This window comes from Panthera pardus, unplaced genomic scaffold (genome assembly GCF_024362965.1).
Source record: "Panthera pardus isolate Hobbes unplaced genomic scaffold, ASM2436296v1 HiC_scaffold_6, whole genome shotgun sequence".
Taxonomy (NCBI): Eukaryota; Metazoa; Chordata; class Mammalia; order Carnivora; family Felidae; genus Panthera; species Panthera pardus.
In genome coordinates, this window is record NW_026526991.1 from 79,571,061 (window position 1) to 79,595,581 (window position 24,521).

Below are 24,521 nucleotides of genomic sequence, written 5' to 3' on the forward strand. Positions count from 1 at the left end.
TACACCAAAATCACCTAGGGCACTTTAAAAAAATATAAACGCTTGAGCCTCAGAGATTCTGATGCAACCAGTCTAGGGCAGGAATCGGACAGTGGTGTTTTTTAAAGCCTCTAGAAGATCCTAATGGGCAGCCAGTGTTAAAAACTATTGGATGAGAGCTCAGTGAATGTTAGCAGTCATCATTCAAGAGTGAGGATGACTAACTTCTTGGGAAACTTAAAATGGCAACACTTCTTCAGCCACCAGGAAGAAGATGAGAGTCTCTGAACTACTAAAATAACCCATTCATTCTCACTTACCCTCAAGTGGTCAACAGCACTGGAGAAAAGAGAATCATATATGGCATTCCTTTTTTCCTTTGCATGTACAAAAGCCTGTGGTGTGGTTTTATAGACTCTATGGAGAGAGCAGAGATCAGTATTCTTAATATCAGCAAGATTTTTTTAAACCGATTTTTCAGTAGTTATTACTAAGAGATATTTTACTATAGTGGTTTAAAAAATCCGATGTAAAATTAAAGAGAAAATCCATTTTAAATGAGTAAAAATAATTACTACAGATGAATTTACAGATATGTCATATAGAAATGTTAAAACACTTGATTTTTTAAAAATAAAACTTCAAATGAGAAATCAGAAAAGTTTTGATATAGGTTTTTAAAGAAAGTTTTAAGCTACTTTGAGATAAATGTAAGTTGAAAGTTCTCTATTATCTTTTTTGGAAGAATCTGCACAATGATGGTGTTTGCTTTTAGTTAAAAAAAAACTCTGTAAATCTAATAACAGTTTGTTACTAGTATTGGGGGACCCATAACTAGTTATTCCATACTTAAAAGTTAACTCTAGAAAGTAGGTCAGAACATTGTCACTTGCTTTACCAGAGGTAAAGCCACCAGGGATGAATAAATGTCTGATTTTTTTGTAGCTTGTCCCAGAGGTTTGATTACAAGGATTACTATACATTACTATGTAGAAGGTAAATACATTATTATTTTTATTCTTACTACTAATAATAAATTTATTCATTGCACTGAAGAGACTATATAAGCAACAAAAAATAACTATTTAAAGGAATTTCTGCAATGTTTGGAAATGTAAAATAGAAAGTTTGCAATGAGATATTTATTCTAGAACACACAAATTTATATCAATTATGCCAGTTATACCAAATACACCAAATATGGTATATTTTTGTGGGTTTTCCATAAAGTGCAACTAACGAATAGTCCTAAAATATTTGGTCCCATTGAATACCTAACAGTTGCCAGACACTGTGCTAAGTGCACCATCTCTTTCGAACCTCACTACAACCTAACCATTATTATCCCCATTTTACACATGAGAAAACTGAGGATCAAAGAGTTAAGTCCCCACTACTCAGAGTGGGGTTTAGGAGCAGCAGCAGCATTACCTGGTTGCCTGCAAGGCACGCCTAATGACAGGCTCTTCCCCACAAATGCTGAATCAGCATCTGCATTTTAAGAGGCTCTCCAGGTGATTCTTGTGGAAGAGAAGCCCTGGTTTAAGTAGTTGCCCCAGGTATGTATTTAAATTTTGTTTTTAGTTTATTTATTTTTAGAGAGAATCCCAAGCAGGCTCCACGCTGTCAGTGCAGAGCCTCATGCAGGGCTGGAACTCATGAACCGTGAGATCATGACCTGAGCTGGCATCAAAAGTCCCACGTTTAACCCAAGGAGCTACCCAGGCACCTCTCCCCCGTATGCATTCAGGTACTAGTTGAACCAGGAGTTAGCTTAGTCAGTGTTGGTATAAAGCAGGATCTAAAATGTGTATCCTAGGAAGTAAATGACAATACTATTTTATAAATTACACAAGGTAAGACTGAACATGAGCATCGTGCAGGACACACATAGGTTGGCGGAAGTTTAGGAATATAACTAGGGTTGCAGGCCCTACAGGTGTGTACAGGAGTGGGCCCCTTCCATGTTCATAGCTTCGCAGCCCTCCGCCCTGACTCTGAGGAGCAACCTGCGTCAGAGGCGACCCTGAGTGCGCACACCTCAGTGTCTACACCCTCTGCACCCCACACAGCTAACGAGGTACTGTCTTTGATGGAGTCAAAGGAGGAAGCATTCTCTTCTCTTGCTGTGGCTGCCACAGCCACCGCCAAGACTGTGCTGTGAGCCCGGTGTGAGCCCCTGTTCTGATAGTAGAAGAGCGCCCCCTATGGCTCGTCCTTGTTCTTGAACACACCTCTTGCTGAAGTTCTCCAAGCACTGCAAAGCCAAAGCCAAAGTCCTGCTTTTTTATGTCTGGGAATCCACACAGTTGTCTCCTGTGTTCATAGGTAAGTCTTGTTAGCTCCCGCTTGGGGTCCTCTGTTTTCCTTTTTCTCCTCCAATTTTCCCCTTTCTCAAACCCCTTCACTATGTCCGCAGATACTTCCTCTAGTCACAACTGTGGCTTCCCCTGAAAACTTCTCTGTCTGCCAGGTGGCTGCCAACACAGTGTTCCTGGAAGTCCTTTGGAACTAAAGGCATGCTATAGATTGTTCAGTCTGTGAGAAGGACACTGTCCCTCACGGTCCTCCTCTCCACATGCCTCTGGAGCTGAAAAGAAGGTCCACATCATGTGACCATGTGCCAGCCCAATCACCCCTCAGCCAAGACTGCACTACTGGGCATGCTCCTCTGCCTGCTTCTCTCTTCCTACACAACACTGTTTGTTCACATCACTGTATATGGGGGCTTTGTACAGCACCTAGTACATAATTGATGCTTAATAAATATTGATAGTTTTAAGTGGATGATAAATTCTCCATGGTTCCTCATGCAAATTCTGGCAGATCTGGTCAACAAGTCACCAGATGTGTTCAGGTGTGCCAGAGGATAGGTGGATTCTACAAAGATTGATGTTATTAAAAATTGGAGAGGAGGTGCCTCTGTGTTTCTTCCTCTCTCTCCCTGCTGGTGTGAGGTATGGCATTCCCTGCCTCTCTCCCGGGAAGGCCTCTAACCTGTAGCTGCCTCCTCTCCTGAGACATTTCACCTACTGCTTTTGAAGTTCTGGGAAATTAAGGCCCAGGCCAGGCTTCCTGGCTCCCAGGTGAGGTGGTCAAATGGGGCTTATCAGGGCCACCCCAGCTGTCTCCTTGCTGCAGATGCACCTGACCCAGCATGAAGGAGATGGACATTCTCCCAGGGACACCCAGAGAGTATTTGCCAAGTAATCTCTTATCTCAGGGAGTTGTTGTGTTCAGGTTCATTTCTTTTTATTAGGGAAGGAAGTATACAACCAGAGTCTAAAATAAGTACAGCAAAACCTTGGATTGCGAGTAACTTGTTCTGTGAGTGTTCCACAAGACGAGCAAACATTTCTAATAAATTTTAACTTGCCAAACGAGCTATGCTTTGCAATACGAGTAGTACATGACACCTAATGTCACATGATCATGACTAAACCAATGGTTCTTGAAGTTTGCTTTGATATACAAGTGCTTTGGATTATAAGCATGTTTCGAGAATGAATTACACTTGCAAACTAAGGTTTTACTGTACTATAAATTATTGAATTTAATTCAATCATAACCCCTTTGTGAGATAAAATATTTATAGATGAAACTGAGGCTGTGCTAAGCAAGTTAATAAGTTAGCTAAAAAAGAAACAGCATTAATATGTGGGACAGACTGGATTAAAATTCATATCTAGCTGATATGATCTTTGATCGGAGTCTTTTAACAAGTGTAGACATTTGCCCGAGAGAGTGATGGGTTCTATCCCCTGATAGGGCATCATTGTGAGTACAGGCACTCAACCTAAGCCAAGTATCGGTGTCTCTGAGCTTAACGCAGGGAAATGACATACACAGTGTTACTTAGGTTTGTACCCCATTACACCTATGGAGGCTGTTAAACTAGTTCATTTACAGATTGGTGTAGAGTAACTCCCACTGAAACGCGTGGTAGGTCCCTGCTGCAGGCAACAGTGGGAGGTGGCGCTTAACTGTCTCTATGGAACAGCAAGAGACTCAGAAAAATAGCGTGGGCCCCGTGAACGGTGCTGACAGAGAATGTGCTGCCACTGCCAAAGGGAGGCCATGCCAACAAGCGCCGCCATCATGGTGCCTTGGTGATGAGACATGCCCGGGAATCTCCCGCCAACAACATCTGCCCACGCCGAGAACCAATTCCTCTCTAGAGGCCACGGGGAAGCCGCACACTGGCACCACCCCTCGGAAACAGTCCAAGGCCACCTTTGGGAGCCCAGATAGCATGTAGCCTGGGGAGACCTGGCTCCCCTCACCACTCCCAGCGTGAGTCACATTGGTGAGGATAGAGTTTGTTGCTCTTTCAGGAAACTCCTCACTGGGGTTGGAAAACAAATTCCCCAATGAAAAATTGGCAGGATTGGAGGCACTGACACTTGAGGTTTGGGGCGGCTTCTGCAGGGAATTTCAGTTCTGACTGGGCTCTTTGGCTGGGGGGCGCCTGGGAAGGGACGTGTTATCACTTGCCATTCGCTTTGAGACATCTGGCCAGCAGCTGTTTACAGAGAGTCCTCTTTAGAACTGTGGGGGTCATCCCCATCACTGTGCAATGATGTTTTCCTCCTAGAGCTGGTCTTGCCCTCCTGGCACCACCATCTTTCTGATACCTATTTTTGAGATGTAACCTAATTCCCTCCTGAAATTTCTGGATGTTTCTCTGAAGCTCTTGCCTTACTCTTTATTTTCAAATGCTTTTTTTTTTTTTCCCCTGGGAGTTCAATTTCCATGACTTGGCTTCAGAGCCCCCAGACTCCTCAATCCACTGCATCTGCCTGCCAGTGCAGGGCATCTTTTCATCCTCTTGCTCCTGTTTAGGTCTCGTCTTGTAGCTCCCTCAGTGCTCCCTTCATGTCCCTGCCACCCAAACACTTCACTCTTCACTCTCACACAGAAACACCCTCAGCAATGTTTACATATAATAAGCTACCTTTTTCCAGGGCTTGAGAAATTCTCTAGGAAAAACTTAGTCATTTGTGGAGGCTTCTTAAGCTCTATCGTCCTGCTGAGTTTCCAGGTAATTACTGCTAACTGCACTGCTTGTGGCCCAAGAACAGCTTCACATTACCTTCGCCTAGCAGGCCAAGAACATTCCCAAGGTGCTAGGCAGAGTTTCCGAGGGTGGGAGATCACTGCCAATCCCCTCCTCAATGAAATGTGCCCCAAAGTGCTGGTTGTCCCACAGCCATGGTGTGGAGACCGAATGACATAATATGTCGATGATTTAATGTAAACTAATAAACATAGCACAATGTCTGGCCTCCCTTCAATCTGCATTACATGCCTTTGATGCTAAATATGTTTGAATTCCTTTCAAGTCGTCATTTGCATTCTCACGTGCTTCAACTTCCCTGTGATCAGGTGACCCTGCAGAAATGGTCCCAATGAATTGGTTAAGTCTTTGCAAAGACTCTGCCCTATATAGAGAGACTATTGTCACCAACAAATGGCATTTTCAAAATTTATTAGTATCAGAGCATTCAAGTTTTTGAAGTTTTCTTTTCCTAACTTGTATTTCTTTCTCCTATGCAAAAAGATTGCTGGAAATACCATACTGAATCCTCATTAAGGGCAACATGCCCCTATATTTTCATATGAATATGCTGTAAGAAATGTAATTACATTTTTTTCAGTAAAATCAGTTTAGTGTTTTTTTTTAACTAAAAATCTTTTCTCGTTAACTTCATGAAATCTTGTAAATGTCATTTCTTGTCTTGTTCAGACTCACCATTTTGGTTGAGAGTAAAAAAACTATACATATTCATGTTTAATGCTGAAATATTCTATTGCAGATATTCCAGATCCAGCAGTTTTAATTATTTTCTTTAATTCACTTTAAATTTGAAAATAAAAAATATGTTCTAAACTCAAACAGCCACTGGAACATATGCCACAAAAGGGCATCTGAGAATGCCAAAAATAGCAAAAGAGCCAAGAAGAAGTCTTTATTGTTTATTTTAATCATTTAGTCATTTAGTTATAGCAGATATGTATAAAACAATAGGTTTTAGAAATTCTTTTCCCTAAATCAGGACTATTAATTTTTTTCCAGCTTTATTGAGGTATAATTGACACATAGAAATTGAATATATTTAAGATGTACAACATGATGATTTGATATACATATATGTCTTGAAATGATTATCACAATCAAGGTAATTAACATACCCATAATGTCACGTAGTTAACATTTTTATGTGTGTGGTGAGAACACTTAAGATTTACTATCAGAAAGGGTGTCTGGGTGGCTCAGTTAGTTAAGTGTCCGACTTCAGCTCAGGTCATGATCTCGTGGTCCGTGAGTTCAAACCCCACTTCAGACTCTGTGCTGACAGCTCAGAGCCTGGAGCCTGCCTGTGCCTCCCTCTCTCCCACTCACACTCTGTGTCTCTCTCTCTTCTAAAAATTAATAAACATAAAAAAAAGATTTACTCTCAGGAAATTTCAAGTATACAATATAGTATTTTTCATCATCAGTCATGATACTGTATATTAGATCTCCAGAATTTTTTCATCTTATAACTGAAAGTTTGTATGCTTTGGGCAACATTTACCTGTTTCCCCCACCCCCAGCCTTGGCCTTTTCATTTTGTTGATGGCTTTCTTTACTGTGCAGAAGTTTTTTAGGTTGATGTAGTCCCACTTGTTTGTCATTGCTTTTGTTGCCTGTGTTTTTGGTGTCATACCTAAAAAAAAATCATTACCAAAACCGATGTCAAGGAAATTTTCCCTATGTTTTCTTCTAGGAGTTTTATCATTTCAGGTCTCACATGTAAGTCTTTAATCCATTTCAAATTAAATTTTGTGTATAATGTAAGATAAGGATCTAATTTTGTTCTTTTGCATGTTGATATCCATTTTTCCCAATATCATGTATTGAAGAGATTATTCTTTCTCTATTTTGTATTCTTGGTGTCTTTGCCAAAGATTCTCTGACTGTAAATGTGTGGGTTTATTTCTGGGCTCTTTATTTTGTTCTGCTGGTTTATGTATCTGTTTTTCTGCCAGAATTATATTGTTTGATTACTATAGCTTTGTACCATAGTTTGAAATAAAGAAATGTGATGTCTCCAAGCTTTGTTCTCACTCAAGATTGCTTTGGCTAGTCAGAGTCTTTTGTGGTTCCATATGATTTTTTAGGACTGGTTTTATATTTTTTTTTTGAATTTTTAAAAATGTTTATTTATTTTTGAGAAAGAAAGACAGAGCATGAGCAGGCGAGGGGCAGAGAGAGGGAGACAGAATCCAAAGCAGGCTCTAGACCCTGAGCTGTCAGCACAGAGCCCAGGAACCATGAGATCACGACCTGAGCCAAAGTCAGATGCTTAACCAAATGAGCCACCCAGGCACCCTGGTTTTTATATTTCTATGAAAAGTGCCCTTGGAATTTTAATAGAGATTACATTAAATATGTAGATTGCTTGGGCAGTATTCTAAAAATATTCATTCTTCCAGTCTATAACCATAGGATATCCTCCCATTTATTTGTGTTTTCTTCAATTTCTTTCACCAATGTCTTATAGTTTTCAGTGTACACATATTTCCCCCCCCTTTGTTAAGTTTATTCCTATTTTAATATTTTTGATGCTATTGTAAATGGTGCCATTTTCTTAATTTTTTTCCAAATAGTTTGTTGTTAGTGTATAGAAATACAACTGCACTGATTTTAGTGTGTTGGTTTTATATCCTGAAACAATACTGAATTTCTTTATTAGTTCTAATAGTTTTTGATGGGGTCTTTAGGATTTTCTATATAGAATGTTATGTCATCTACAGAGACAAGTTAATTTCTTTTCTATTTTGGATGCCTTTTTTTCCTTATTCCTGTCTAATTGCTCTGGCTATGATTTCCAGTACAATGTTGACTAGGTGAGATTGGGCATCCTTGTTTTGTTCATGATTTTACAGGAAAAGCTTTCAGCTTTTTACCATTGAGTGTGATATTAACTGTAATATATGGCCTTTATTATTTTGTAGTACATTTCTTCTATACCTAATTTATCAAGATTTTTTATCATAAAAAATTGAATTTGTCAAATGTTTTTTCTATGATTATCTATTGAGATGTCATAGCAGTTTTATCCCTCATTCTGTTAATGTGGTATATCACATTCATTGATTTGCATATATTGAGCCATTCTTACATCCCAGGCGATAAATCTCACTTGATCATGGTGTATGATGCTTTTAATGTGATGTTGAATTTGATTTGCCAGTATTTTGTTGAACATCTTTCATCTGTGTTCATCAAGAATATTGGACTGTAATTTTCCTTTCTTGTGGCACCCTTATATGGCTTTATTAGGGTAATGTTGGCCATAAAAAATGTGTTTGGAAGTGTTTCTTCCTCTTCAATTTTTTGGAAGAGGTTGAGAATGATTGGTATTAACTCTTCTTTAAATGTTTGCTAGAATTCATCCATGATGCCATTTGGTCCTGGCCTTTCCTTGTTGGGAGGTTTTTGATTATAACTTCAATCTCCATATTCCTTAACGATCTGCTCTGACTTTCTGTTTCTTCATGATTCAGTCTTATTAGGTTGTGTGTTTCTAGGAATTTATCCATTTCCTATAAATTGTCCAATTTGTTTACATAGAGATATTCTAGTAGTCTTACAATCCTTTGTATTTCTCTGGTGCCTGTTGTAATGTTTTCTCTTTCATTTATAATTTTATCTATTTGGATCCTCTCTTTTTTTTTTTCCTTGGTTAGTCTGGCTAAAATTTTGTTGATTTTGTTTTTGTTTTGTTTTTAATTTTTTAAATATTTATTCTTGGGAGAGAGAGACAGAGTGTGAGTGGGGGGAGGGGCAGAGAGAGATGGAGACACAGAATTCAAAGCAGGCTCCAGGCTCCAAACTGTCAGCACAGAGCCTGAGGTGGGGCTCAAACTCATGAACTGTAAGATCCTGACCTGAACCAAAGTTGGACACTTAACTGACTGAGCTGCTCAGGTGCCCCTACCTTGTTTATCTTTTAAAAAATCAACTCGTTTTTGTTGATATTTTTTTTGTCTTCCAAGTCTCCATTTCACTTATTTCTTCTCTAATCTTTATTATTTCCTTCCTTCTGCTAACTTTGGTCTTAGTTTCTTCTTCTTTTTTCTACTATAAAGTTAGGTTAAAATTGTATAAATTAAGTTGTTTATTTGAGATCTCTTTTTTCTTTTGTAGGGATTTATCACTCTAAACTCTCCTCTAAGAACTGTTTTTGCTGCATTCCATAAATTTTGGTGTGTGTGTTTCCATTTTCATTTGTCTCAAGATACTTTTTGATTTTCCTTTTGATTTCTTCTTTGACACATTGGTTGTTCAGGATTGTGTTGTTTAATTTCCGATATTTGTGAATTTTCCCATTTTCCTCCTGTAATTGATCTGTAGATTCATACTATTGTGTCTGAAAAGATACTTCATATCACTTGGTTTTCATACAGGTCTGCAGGTGGTAAGCCTGTGACCAGGTCCACAGATGGATGTAGCTCTAACCAGGACCCTGGGAGGGCCCTATCACATCACTTGGTGAGAGCCTAGGTGGACAGAACTGGCCTGGACTGCCTCTGATAGGGGCTAGAATAAAGTCACAACGTTGCTTCAGGATCCATAGCCAGGACTAAGGTCTGTAGGCCTGGCTCCAGATGGGTGATCTTGCTGCTGGGTTCATTGGTGGGCAGGACTACTTTTGGACCATGGTTGAGTGGAACTGGAGTCCAGGCATAGGGCCACTTCAGGATTAACAATCAGACAGGCTACCAGGCTTACCTCTAGGGTTACAGATGGGAGTATCTCTTGCTGTGGGGAGGCACGACTACTCCTAGACCATGGAGAGGAGCTAGAGCTGCCTCAGGGTTCATATTCAGGACCAAGGTCGGCATGTCAGTTACCCAAGGAATGGGTGGACATGGGTTTTCCCAGGTCCCTTGGGGATGGTGCTGATGGCTAGACCAAGGCTAAGCAGAGCTGTAGCTGCATCCACAGTGGTGCAGAGCTCTTTCTGGGTCTGTAGCCAGAACCAGGGTCAGCAAGCCTGCTACCTGCTTGTGGGTGCCTTACCAAAATGGACCCTTCAATCTTGGTTTCCACCAGGGTTTCCCAACCTGAATCCTAATGCTCCCATGAAGGTATTTTTGTCCATGGATGGCTGCCAAATTATTGTTTCCATGAGAGGATATAGCAGGGTACTTCCTATTCTGACTTCTTGCTGACATCAGCCCCAGTCTTGTTAATTTTTATGCTGGGAAACAGTCGTATTTAAATTGATAGATTTTTTTCACCATTGCTAAATAACAGGCATAAATCTCTGACAATCCTGGTTAAAGAAGACTGGAGGTAAGGTTAAAAATGAAGAGGGCACCTGGTACTTCCACTTATATTGTGGTAAGGTTTGTTATCCTCCCTCCCCCCTCAAAAAAAAAAAAAAACAAACCCAAACTAGACAAAATTTTCAGAACAACCATTTCTTGTTGATTACTGACAGACAATAAATTAAGAATCATTTATTGTTGAAAAACTCCTAGAGTGTCAGGTAAGAACACGGGAGTCTATGGCCTATTTGCTAGGGGCTTCTCCCATCCTCCCCCCCCCCCCCCCCCGCCACAACTTGATGATAACTATAGTTTTAGTAGGTTGGGAATAACTTCAAAATGTTCAGCTTTGCTACCAAAGGAGGCAAGCTTGATTTGTAGCAGAGGACAGAAACTCACAGCTTTGCACCATTGTTATATTTATTAGAATTAAATCAATAGTAACCTGAAGTGGATTTTGATGAGCTTATAATAAATTAAAGATTCTTTTTGTAATTCCCAGAGCAAAAAATCTCATACAGTTAATAAAATATAAGGAAATGTAAATTATATACTAAAAAATATCTGTTTAACCAAAAGATGGCAATAAAGGAGGGATAGAGGAACAAAAACAATGTGAGACATATAGAATACAAAACCAAAATGTAAGTGGACCAAATACTCCAGCTAAAGACATAGAGTGTTACACTGGATACAAATAATACAGTTCTGTGTTTCCTACAAGAGATATGCTTTAGAATCAAAGATGCAAATAAGTTCAGAGTAAAAAGATGGAAGAAGATATGCCATGCAAATGGCACAACACAAACAGTGACTGTAAGAGAGCTATATTGATGTTCTACACATGATTGTTCCAGTTATTCTGAGTCAGAAATCTGGGCATGTCCTAACTGGATCCTCTGCTGAGGATCTCACAAGGGCAATCAAGTGAGGTACAGTATCATTTGAGGCTCAGTTGGAGAAGAATCTTCTTCTAAGCTCAGTCAGGTTGTTGGCAGAATCAGTTCCTAGAAGTTGTTGGACTGAGAACTCAGTTTCTTGTAGGCTGTTGGCCAGAGGCCACCTTCAGCTCCTGACCCAATGGTGTTTTCTGACATGCCTATTGGCTTCCTCAAAGCCAGCAGGGTGAGAGAGTGAGAAACTTCAGTAACATTATCAACCAATTTGACCTAAGTGGCATGTAGAGAAAACACCACTCAACAGCATCAGAACACACATTCTTTTCAAGAACACATTGCACGCTGTCACGATAATAAATACATGATGCTTTAAGCTGCTAAGTTTGTGGATATTTGTTATGAAGCAGTAGGTAACTGATACAAAGGGGAACTTCTTCAATTTGATAAAAAACTTCTATGAAAAATATATAGCTAACATCACATGATGGTGAAAGCTTGGTTGTTTTCCCTCTAAGATTGGGAATAAGGTGACAATGTCCACTTACCACTTCTATTCAACACTATACTAGAGATTCTAGCCAGAGAAGCAAGGCAAGGAAAAGAAGTTAAAATCATATGAGTGGGAAAGGAAAAAGTAAAACTGTATTTGAAGATGGTATGATTGTAGACAAAATCCTATGGAGTCTATAAAAAATTTAATCTAATAAGTGTGTTTAGCAGGGTTGCAGGATACAAGACCAACAATCAATATACAAAACTCAATTATATTTTTATATATTAGTAATGAGCAATCCAGCAATGAAATTAAGAAATTGATTCCATTTATAAAGAATATTACTGTGGGGAGGAGGAGAGGGAGAAGTGGGGGGAGGAAAAGGAGGGGGGAAAGAGAAAGAGAGAGAAAATGAGAATATTCTTCTATGAACTGAAAGAATGTTGGGAGAGTGATTTGAAATAAAATTATAGAGGGCAGAGGACAGTGGGTCACAAGTTTCTTGCAAACTATATCAAGAAGTTTGGACCTTAGTCTGATAACCAGTAGAAAATATTGGAGGGTTTTATGTTTTTAGTGAAGGAGAACAATAGCATTTCTGTTTCAGAAAGATCATCCAGACTGCAGTCTGGATTAGAGAAAGACAAAACTAGATTTAGAGAGATAGTTTGGAGGGTGTTGCAGTAATCCTGGCAGAGGTAGAGTTAGAAAAACTGGAAAGAGATGGTCAGATTTGAGGCCTATTTTGAAAGGTAACTACCTGAAAATGATGATGTATATACAGCAAAAGTATGACTCAATAACAAATATTCTCAGTGTTTTCTCGTGAATACAGAGTTTCCTGAAAAAGCTGCCTCAATGGGCTATGAAAGTTCCAGGCAAGGACATATTTCCTCAAGCAAATGTCCTCAATGTAGTTTACCTGGTGGCTTGCTGAGTACAGTAGATAACTTACTCTACAGATACTACTATGGTTATGAAACTCTTCTATCAAGGGGCAAAAACTCCAAGAGCAAGATGAAATTATGAAACTGGGCCATATTTTTAAAAAAATCTTGGTTATTTACTCATTTATTCATTCAATAAATACTTACTGTGCACTTACTCTGTGTCAGGAATTATTTTAGGCATTTAAGACACATGAATGAACAGGACAATAAGGTCTTCTTACCATAATGAAGCATATTCTAGTGGCGAGAGAAGCACAATAAACAGATGAATAAATGAGTAAGGTGACCTCAGAGATTCAGAAGTACTTCAAAGGATACAAACTTGGAGATGTAGTTGAGAGACTGGCCGGCCAGGGTGGGGTGGGGGTGGGGGGACTGTTCCATGAATAGGGTGATCTGCAGAGGCTTCTCTGAGAAAATGGCATCTAAACTGCTCCTAAGAGCAAAAGAGCTCCTAGGACATCATGATATATTATAGTTGGAACAAGTAAGAGATTTAAAGTAGTGAATATGGGTTCATTTTGTACTTGAGTCTAAAGTAACAGCATGTATAGAACCAATGAATGATTTGGTAAGTAGAAATAAGCTAGCTGAGATGTTTTTTCTTATCTTGAATTTTTTTCTACAATCCCTGAACTGAGAATAGGAAGTTAGTACAGCTGACCACATCCAATTTGCAATCACTCTCTGTCATTCATGTCTAGCCGATAAAAGAAAAGATCAGATGTTTAAAGGGATAATTTGAGAGAACCATTAGCATAATGACCTGTAGGTCAAGGGAAGAGTACCTTTCCCCCTCCTTACAGAGCCAGCCAGGCAGTTCATGGTATCTGTCTAGCAAAGCGTAATTAGAGGTTCCTGCAGGTTATTTTTCAGAAGCAACTTTCCAATCTTCTTTGTCTCTATATTTTGGAACCAGAAATGTTGGGGTATATGAGGAACTATTTTCTGGTTTTGGTAAGCAGAAAAACTAAACAGGAGACACAGAGCCTGTCTGTAGCTTTGTAGTCCTGGAGTTCAGCTGCGTACAGGGATTGCCCAGGCAGAAAGAGTCCTTTGCCCACAATCATCCCATCTCTCACTGTCTTGGTGTTCATGTTATTTTCCTTGATTCTATTGGCTCTTCTAGCTCTGGAGCAGAGCCCTGTTTTCTACCTCCTCTGGTGACTTATCCCTAGCACCCACCCGTATACTTCCCCTTGTCTGCCTAAGGCCTAGGGTGACTGTTTTCCCAAATGGCTCAACTATTTCATATACCCGCCAACAGTGTATATTCTGATTCTGATTTCTCTGCATCCTTACAGCACTTGTTACTCTCTGTCTTTTTAAATATAGCAATGCTAATGGTTGTGAAGTATCTCACTGTGGTTTTGATTTGTATTTCCTTAATGACTAATGATGTCACAGATCTTTTCACATATTTTTTGTCCATTTTTAATTTTTTTTAGAGAAATATCTATCCAAACCTTTGCAATTTTTAATTGGATTATTTGGTGGGGTTGTTATTATTGAGTTATAATTGTTTCCTTTACATTTGTGAGGATTATATGTTTTACTGTTTAGTGGAGTGTTGTATTGATATCTGATAGGTCTAGGGTTCTTTTAATAGTCTGTTCAAACCTTTTATTTCCTTATTATTATTATCTAGTTGTTCTATACAATATTGAAAGTGGGATATTGAAGTATTCAACTACTGTTATTGAATTGTCAATTTCTCTCTTCAGTTCTGTCTTTGATTCATGTAATTTAGAGCTCTCTGGTAGGTACATATGTGTTTATAATTGTTGTATCTTTTTGATATATTGACCCTTTTATCATTTAAAATGTCCTTCTTTGTCTCTAGTTACAATTTGTCTTGAAGTCTATTTTTTATGACAGTAGTATAGCCACTCCCACCCCTGTTAGGTTACTGATTGCATGGTCTTTTCACATCATTTTGCTTTCAACCTATTTTTGTCTTTGATTATAAAATGTATCTCTTGCAGAGCATATGGTTGAAGCATGGAGTTGGGGAAAGGGAAGTTGGAAAAGTTAAATTGCCGCAAATACTATTCTTAATGAGATTCAGCCACTTTTCTTGGATAAATGCTTACTTAATTTCTGTAAGACTTTGGTTAATTTCTAGAGTTCTGAAAAGGTTGATCCTGAAAAATTTTTACCAGTGTTTCATTTCCTTTATGAATGAAAAAAATTGAGAAGTTTTATTCTACCACTTTCGGAGATGTGTCTGTATAATCTGATATTTTTTAATGATGCAGCAATAAAAGATCCTGAGATATTCATAAATCACTATTCATAAATCACTAAACTATAAAAGAGGACATCAATATAATATTGGGAAGGCAAAAATAATAATCACAAATCCTGCATGCATGCCTTTTACATAATGCCATTTTATATAATACCATTATATAATGGGTGTTGGTTAGTGGTTCAAAATGGAATTATTTTTAGAACAAGGGAAAAAGAGTGTCTGTGTGATATGTGAGAAGACATGGAATTGTTTCTATACTTTTATATTTCAGACATACTTTACTTCTTCTGAATGGACAATTTTATCCTCTTGTTTCTAACTGAATATACATTTCCCTTTGCTTAGAATGGAATCACTCCTTAATATGCTTCACTATCTCCTCCTCATTTCAAAAGATCTTTCTATATGCTTCTGTGGCATCCTGATGTTATGTACTTACAACATTAATCATATTAAATTACAATTGTCTCTTAAATGTCTATCTTTCCCAATAAAAGTTGAGTTTTGGTGACAGCAGAGAAAAGTTCACTATATTTCTAACACTTAGAAGACAACTCAGTACATATTCTCAACTAAATTATAATGATATAAGTTGGGTCCTTTGAGCAAAAAAGATTCAAAAAATCCTTTTAAAATTCTGCTTCTCTACCATCTTTCACATCTCTTTCTTCTTTCTCAGTTATTGAATGGCAATTGGTTAATAATTCCTGGGGATGTCCTTAAACACTAAAATTAACACTTGACCCGTTGCTACAAAACAATACTGCATTATTTTATTCTCATATAATTAACATCACTGGAAGAGTTTGAAAAAGAAAAACTATTATCTTTGTAAGATATTGTAGAAGTACTCTAGACAGGAAATTATTTGGGAAACTATTTCCAAAGAGATCCTTATTATAGTACACAATTATAGTGTATTGCAGAAAAGGCCACAAACTCTTGTGCACTTGAGGCCTCTGAAAGGCATCTACATTAGTAAGTTTCATTTGCTGAGGATCACTGAAAAAATTATACATGAAAAAGAAGCTTTTTGGGGACACCTGAGTGGATCAGTCAGTTAAGCATCTGACTTCGGCTCAGATCATGATCTCATGGTCCATGTGTTAGAGCCCTGCATTAAGCTCTGTGTTGTCACCTCAGAGCCTGGAGCCTGTTTCAGATTCTGTCTCTCTCTCTCTCTCTCTCTCTCTTCCTCTCCCCTGCTCACGCTCTTTCTCTCAAAAATAAATAAATATTTTAAAAAATTCAAAAAAGAAGCTATTTTTACCATTTAGAAAGTGAATTTCTAACATCATCACCTCTGTGAAGAATCAAAAAATTAAAAGATCTCCCAAACCTTTCTAGAGACATATGGCAAGTGCTTTCCCTATGCTTTTTAATGCTTTTGAAGACCGTTCTGAGATCTAACAGAGATACCTGGCATTTGATAAAGATGTTTCCTGGCAGTTGATAAAGATAAGGACTTAAATCTAACTCATACTAAAAATAATTTAAAGGCAAGAAGCTAGCTGAAGTGGCCCCCAATGACAGTGAGAAAGGATTACAGTGGTAGTGAATGGCTCCCTCACTAAAGCTGGGGGAAAAAAGTGAGTATGTCCCATGGTCCAGTCATGGAGCCAAACCTGAGACTTGGAAGTGTTTGTATTAGTCAGAGTTCTCAAGAGAAATAAAACCAATAGGATACCCCCCCCCCACGTTTATTTTGAGGTATTGGCTCACATAATTACGGAAGCTGAGAAGTTTCATGATCTGCTATCTGCAAGTTGGAGACCCAGGAAAATCAGTGGAATAGTTCAATGATCAGAGAATGAGAGAGCTAGTTGTGGAGATTCCAGTCTAGATCTGTAGGCCTGAAAACCAGAAGCACAGAAGGCAGAAGATCCATGTTCCAGCTTAGGCAGTCAGCAGAGAAAAAATTCAGCCTTCCTCCACCTTTTTGTTCTATACAGAGCTTCCATGGATTAAATGATGTCCATTCACATTGGGGAGGGCAATCTGCTTCACCCAGACAGCCAATTCAAATGTTCATCTCTTTCAGCAATATCCTCACAGACACACCCAGAGATAATGTTTAACTAGTTATGTGGGCATTCCATACCCTAGTCAAACTGACATAAAATTAACCATCACAGTGGTCCTATCTAAGTGGTCCAGTTGGAGATGACAGGTTATCCTAACAGAAAGAATCTTTGAGGCCCACCAAAAGTAAGAATTGCATTGCAAGGACATCCAGAGGATTCATATTCTGAATCAGAAAACTATAAATCAAATATACTTAATGATGAATATGAAGTGGCCCTGAAAGTAATCATAAAACTCCCTCCTAGAAAAAGAACAAGATTTTGGACATTTACCATGACTGAAGAGAAAACTACAGACATCATCTGATATCTAAAAATTTTTCAACTTCTACATCTCTCCAATTATGCCTTCTTTCTTCTAATCTCAGAGGATTCAGAAACATCTTAGTGTATGGGCATTAGTATCAGAGCCCAGAGGAAACAGGAGGAACATCCAACTTTTTAGGTGGAGGTTTTCAAACCTGAGCAAGGGGATGAGAAATGTTGTAGTATGGATTAAAGATCAAAACCTTCATTTGGGTTAGATTAGAATATTTACTATCTGAAACTGGAGAATATTTGTTGATTTAGGAATGACCTGAATAAACTAAGGAGTCAGCACAAGATTTCACCTAAGTACATTTAAGAACAACTCAACTGAATGGGTTTTAAAAGGAAATGGTGACAAAGAATAATTGTACTTTCTGTTTGTACCTTACTAAGTTAATGCCTTTAATCAACTAGTTACAGCAACCTGAGGGAGTTTGGTGTGCACAGGGATTGCAAATGATTTGTATAATTTGTCAGATTGAAATAAGCCATAGGACAAATCATAAAAAAACCCCATATACATTGCTAAGATGTATATCCTTCCCCTCCTCCTCCTCCTCTTCCTCCTCCTCCTCCTCCTTCTTCTTCTTCTTCTTCTTCTTCTTCTTCTTCTTCTTCTTCTTCTTCTTCTTCTGTTTTTTGTTTTTGTTTTTGTTTTTGTTTTATTGCTTTTCCTTTTCTTCTCAGTCATTTCCAGGACCTCTTGGGACCTCTCTTTCTAATCATTTTTCAAATGGGATATTCTTTATGATACATTCTTAAGGACGTGCTTGTTGCATTTATATTTCAAAACCAAATTGTTATTAATAGTTCCTCTTGATGATTGTGTTGGAAAGGTTGACTGATTCTTTAAAGTGTGATTTAACATTCACTTGTCTCTTTATTTATTCTACTGGGTTGGCAAAGAGATATGAAAATGAACTGCCATGAAGATTTTATGGCTTTAATGAGACATTTGTATTCAGAAATAAAATAAAATATTTAGTTTCAATGCCATCTCTTTCCTATTTAGAGCAAGTGATAGAGCTTAGTCACCCTCAACTTAAACTGAACAGAGGCTATGTTCTAAAAGAGGCCCAGGAGAGGGATGTGGGAGAGGAAATTTGTATAACATTTCAGAGTTTATGATGAATACTGTTTTAGATCATAGACAGCTAGATAAAATTTGGAAGGGATGAGAAAAAAAGGTTAAAAAAGGCTTGGAGCATGCCTTATTCTGTTCTCAGTCTGGTGAGGGAGATCAAAAAGCCTTCATGTAATATGTCAGAATACATCAAGAACAGAGATCTGGTCACATTCTTCTTTGTATCTCCATAGTGCTTCACATATAATAGATTTTTGGTAAAAATTAAATAATGCAGATACTTAAAAGGAAACTACAGAAACACAGAAGAAAGGACAATTAACTGTACCAGGAGACATTAAAGAAAGGCTTATAAAGGAAACTATAATTAGATTGTGACTTAAAAGATATTTAGAACTTCAGTGGTTAAAAAAAAAGTACGACAAAGCCATTTCTGGCAGAGAGACTCAAATTAAGAAAGGCAAGAAGGCAAACAAGCATGACTTGATGAAAACAAAAGTAATAATAACGTCAACTGAACACATAGTTCATTCTATTCTTCATTTTTTTTTCAAGGACATAAGGCCTTTATTAAACTTGTCTACCAAACCTGAGGTCTGAGGGGCTCAGTCACCTCTGGGTGACTGGCCAGGCCCCTTGACTCCACAGGCCTCCTTCATGGAGGGGAAGTTTTGAAGAATAAGAGAGTGCACAAAAGAGGAAGAATACATCCATGTGATGAGCCAAGTTTTCATGTTAATGGTAAATGGAAGAGTCTTTGGGTCCAAGCTGAGCTCTGGGATAAAGGGGAAAAGAGTGATGAGGGGAAGGGACCCATCCTCTTCACTGATAAGAAATCCTACAGAGAAGTTCCTGTTCATGCCAAGCCCTCTCTACTGAGGAATTGTGTGAGCCCTGACCTTTAAAGAAACCATGACCCATAAGGGCTATATCTTCTTCAGCTGCTTGAAAGCAGCTCAGATCTCCTCTGTGAAGGGAGAGTACTGGATATCTTGAGGAGGAAAGAGGTGTAAGAGTTCAGGGAACAAAAGACCCAGGTCCTACTAGCATATTCCTTTTCAATTAGCTAACACTTTAGTAAAGGCTGGGAAAGAAGGAGCCTGGGGAGATCCCACTGGGATGGGGACTCTGAGGGGTGCCTTCCTCATTCATAGAAGATAACTGCATGTACAAATAGACAGCCTCCATGCTCTTGGTTGTGGCTGACTGATGATCATGAGCAGTGACCAGTCCTGTTTTCAAAAGACATTCACTTCACTCCCATTCTCATGGAGATTCTGAATTAGGTGATATTATTCCCAGTGGCCTCCAGCTGGGCTGGGCAGGGCAACTTTGCCAGGCTTGTTCTCATCCTTAGAGTTTTGGGCTCTTTCACAGCCTGCAGGCAACTCTTCCTTGGGAAGAAAGAATGGAATCTCCTAAATACCTGCAGGAAACTCTTCCTTGAGTAAGGGATAAGGTGCCTGGTTACCCACATCCTGGGTCACAGGGGTTTTCCTGCATCCTTAAAGCAGTTCTGATCTCTCTTGGAGAGGAGGTCCCCATGAGCCAGTTTGTCAACTAAGAAGTCAATTTAGAGTTATCTTGGGGAAAATGAGCCCATTCTATTCTTCATTGTATTCTTACAACAATACCATGGGAAAGTATTATTATACCTAGTCCACAGATGAAAACGTGATAGTCACATAGCCACAAGTATCAGAGGCAGGATTTGAACCATTAACTATACAATCTTCCCTGGAGAAAAAGCGGGGAGGAAATTCTGATGGTTTTTAATCAGGAAAATGGCATATTTGTTTTCAGTCAGGTAGAACAAAGATTGGAAGGTGGCAACCTTCTGCCAAGATTACCTAAGCCAAATTCAACAATCATCTTAGGAAGCATGCACCTCTAATGCTCTCATTCACGTAAATTGACTTGAAGGGACTTGGTTTATAAGTTCTAAATGTACAAGCTTTTAGTGCCATTGAAGGTAGAAATACTCCATAAAAAATTTATATATATTGTAAGCATTTTAAATTCATGTAGGTCCCACAGACATACATTTGAGAGTAGGATTTTTAATATATCTTCTTGGTTTTGTGCATTTATCCTACAGAAAATAATTTCAAAGTCAGGCAACCAAATACATAAGGATTCAAGTGCCATTTTTTTTAATGGTGGCTCCAATAAAAGGTAGAATTTTCAAAGTCTTCATCCTCAAACATAGCATTTTACCTTCTAAAGAAGTCTAGACTTTAATGTCCTAAATGCCACTTTGAAATAATCACTGTCCTCTGCTTTTGTTCAAAGGTCTGCATGCTTGTATTTTAAAGTAGCAATTCCAGAGGGCTCCTGGATGTCAAGAACTTCAGGAAGAACATGTTGTGGGGTTCTTTCAAAATTTTAGTAATGAAATAACTATTATTACTTCCCTGTCTGCCTTCCACCTTTAGCTCACCATGAAGTCAATTTTGTTATTTCTGCTGAGCAGTTTCCTACAAGTCATTATGGCTCACTCAGACCCTCAACAACTGTAAGGACACAAGAAGAATTAGAAATAATTAGAGGTGAATAAAATGAGAAGTTTGTTCAAATACACCAGTAATAACACGATAACCAAAGTAGTGAGCACCCTTTCCAATAATCAAAGTTTATTGTTTTAGCTACTTCTTAAACTGTCTTCTTTCAGATATTATTTTGATATTCTGGTTATATTCTTTCCAGGGAGAAGAAAAGAATACTATGTGGAGATTTTTATCACATATCCTCCACTCATCACTAAGACAGTTGATTTTATATCGTTGCTGTTGCTATTGTTGTTGATAATGAAACACCATTAATCTGATAACCTTTAAGGTCATACCTGATAGGCAGGCACATATGGGAAGAAAAAATGGCTCAAAAGTTCTAAGGCTCAGTATTCAACACTAGTAATTTCAAATCAAGGGGTTGGTTGGTGAATAGAGGGACTTGGAATGAGCTCTGGGTTATCTGTTATTTTTTCTTTAGGAGAAAGAGGCAATCTAAGTCATGAAAAGAATGGCAGTTATGTGTTATTACTTTGTGCCAGTTTAATAGTATTTTAGCCAAGTAAAGAAAATTGTGGCCACTTATGTTTCATTTCCACAAAGGGAAAGACAGCCTCCCCCCTGGCATGGATTGCAGAAAAATAGTTTCTTTCAACAATAATAGGTGTTATAAGAAAAAAAAAGGTAAGATAAGTTTTTATAAAGGCTTAAACGAGTTAAATGGGTCTCTTTGGAACAGGATTTCTCAGAGTTTCTAATACCCTAACACATACTGTGATACTAACAGAGGAGAATTTAGTATGTAGCATTTCTAGACTTTATCTTACTCTTTTGTGGAAGTTTCAGGACCTCAAAACACTTTAGGGCTCATGGCAAAAGACACTTCACTTTGGTATAAGAAATGGTTTTATGCTATCTCATTAAATAAAGGTGTTTGAATTTTGGTATTATTTAGAAAAACTAGTTTGACTTTTAGCATGCAACCCTTTCTTTCCCTATGTTCCCATCAGAATCTTTACGGGCCACATCTCATTCAAATTCAGAGGGCAGAAGATATGGCAGCTGGTTGGTGCTTTATTTAGCTGACTGCACCAAGTTTCTATTGTATCTACAAACATAGTTTATAAATATCGAAAAGGTTGCTATGGACTTTTGCTAGCAATGGCCCCTGAGGGAAGGACAAAAAATGTTAAAGCAGTAGGTTTAGCGAAAATGATTTTAAAGGCAGATTGGTTTACTGAAGAACCACGTGTACTCTGCCAGTATGAGAGGTTTGTACCATTTAACTTACTTTTACTGAGATCTCACAGGTGACGTTATACTATATTTTTAGATGTGAGTTTTATGTTGTGTGGTATGCTTAAATGGAAAATATAGGACAAATGGCAACTGCCAAAAATCTGTGAAGCAGGAAGGCTGACATTCTCATAGAAGTCCTACCAGTAAATTGGAACCCCAGCCATTCCAAACACAGTACTCATTCTGGCAAAATAAATGGGAAGACTTGTTATTTGATGACCATTTCTCTTAGAACTTCATTAAAAATATACCCTATTTTTTCAGCTTTCAGAGACATGCATGAATATTGTCAAAGTCATTATGATTTCGGAAGTGATCCTTTCCCAAGTAGTGACTGAATTTCCCAAAGAGATATTCCCAGAGTAAACATCTCTTGCTGCCCAAGACATTTCACAAAGCATCTTCAGAGGCTTTTAAAATTTGATCCAAGGCCCTTGATGAAATAGCCACATATAGTGTTCAAATCAGTTCAGTAGGGTGAAAGCCTAAAGGAATAACCATACCTTAGAATCCAGAACTCTTGGGCATAAGTATTTGGATAATATATTCTTTCTTCCAGGGTAGTTTATTGCTTTTAATGTATTTTGGCAACTATGTGAAGTATTTAAGCCATTTCCAAAATTTACTAATCCTCTTCTTTCATACTAGATGCATTGGGAAGAAAGACATTCAAAATTCTATTCTGCTTTTCTTGTGTTTGAGGTTGATTTCAGAGGCTTTTTCATGGTCTTTACTGTCTACAGACAGATATGCTCAACATTTTATACTCATAAAGTATACATATCATGTTCAATATCTACCTGGAAGCTTTATATGGTCACTGGCTTCTAATTTGTCACTGGCTTTCCAATACTGGTAGTATTATTACTCCATCTCAGCCAGAGTTACCAGACACCTGTTTTTTATGTCCACCCAGTTTTTGGTCATGCCTATCCTTTGGTGGTCTAGATGACCTATATGATTATAAATGCCAATTAAAACTCAACAAATGATGATCTTCAAATGTGTGAGAAACAATTCAGGCCTATGGATGATTCTTGCCAAGCAGAAATGGAAGAGAATGACAAAACTGTATCATGGACTTACTAAATGAAATAGTGGTAAAACACAACAACCAAAAATCAGGATCAGAACTTTAGAATGTTAGAGAGGGGAAGTTAGATATTATGTGGATCAACTATCATTTTTCAGCAAGAAAACTGAGTCGTCCTGAGACTAAATGACTCCAACAAACATTACACAGCTATTTGCAGAGATCTCTTATTACTCAATCTAGTGAATTTCCTATATATCATTTGAGTGGCTATAACTTATTTGCTATAAAATGATTCTAATTACAGTTATCCACCCCACTCCCCAATTCCTAGAAATACTCAAAAACTCAAAATTATTCAGTTTTGAAATTAATATTATACCATAGGGACTGTTAGCAGAGATATGTGTTCTGCTTACATTATCCTGATTAAGCTTAAAGGGATCAGCCTGTACAAAATGATGCCATAGGAGAATAGGCTCTTGTTATGAATCATCCTGAGTTCTTCTTACTCTGCCTTTATACTCTGGCCAACAGACTGCTGAGAAAAGTGTTGTTTGATTCACTTAAGTCTAGTGTGATTAGGTTTTGAAGACTTAGGTGAATTGATAAAGGACAAAAGTAATATTGTGGAGTAGTCTTCTGTTAACCTAAGCATACATGTACAATACATACAATAGCTATAAATAATATATGGAGGCATCACTGGCATTTGAGTCTCTCTATAACCATCAATCCCACTAGTGAAGATGAAATACTGCACTAGGAATGAGAAAATGTATCTCCATGTTTGGATTAAAGTCTTCTCCATCACCTCTCATGCTGAGTCTCTATTATCCACTGATTCCCTTCTAACACCACATATTTCAGTTCAAGACTCATATTGAGTCACAGCATTAGATATCAGATCTGCCATCATTCTTTCACTCAATAAAGATTTAATGGTGCTGAAGTTGGACCAAGCAGAGGAGATAATATAGTGAACATGTTGGATGTAGTCCTCACTCTTAGAGCACACACATTCTAATGACTATTCTTTTCTGGCATATAGACTGTAAAAAAGTACTGAGTTTTATGTCCACAGTTGCTCAATGTTTATCATCGACTCTTTTTTGTTGTTTCAACTATTTTTATTCTTATTTCACACTATAAGGGCACATTTAATATTGAAAAATTAAAAGCTTACTCTCTCCTTGAGGAAATATTTTCATATAATATTTATTAGTGAATGCTTCATTTATTAGATTACCTAAATGAATAGGGTTTTACAGATCTTTCTGACTTTGAGCAGGAAGAGAACAATC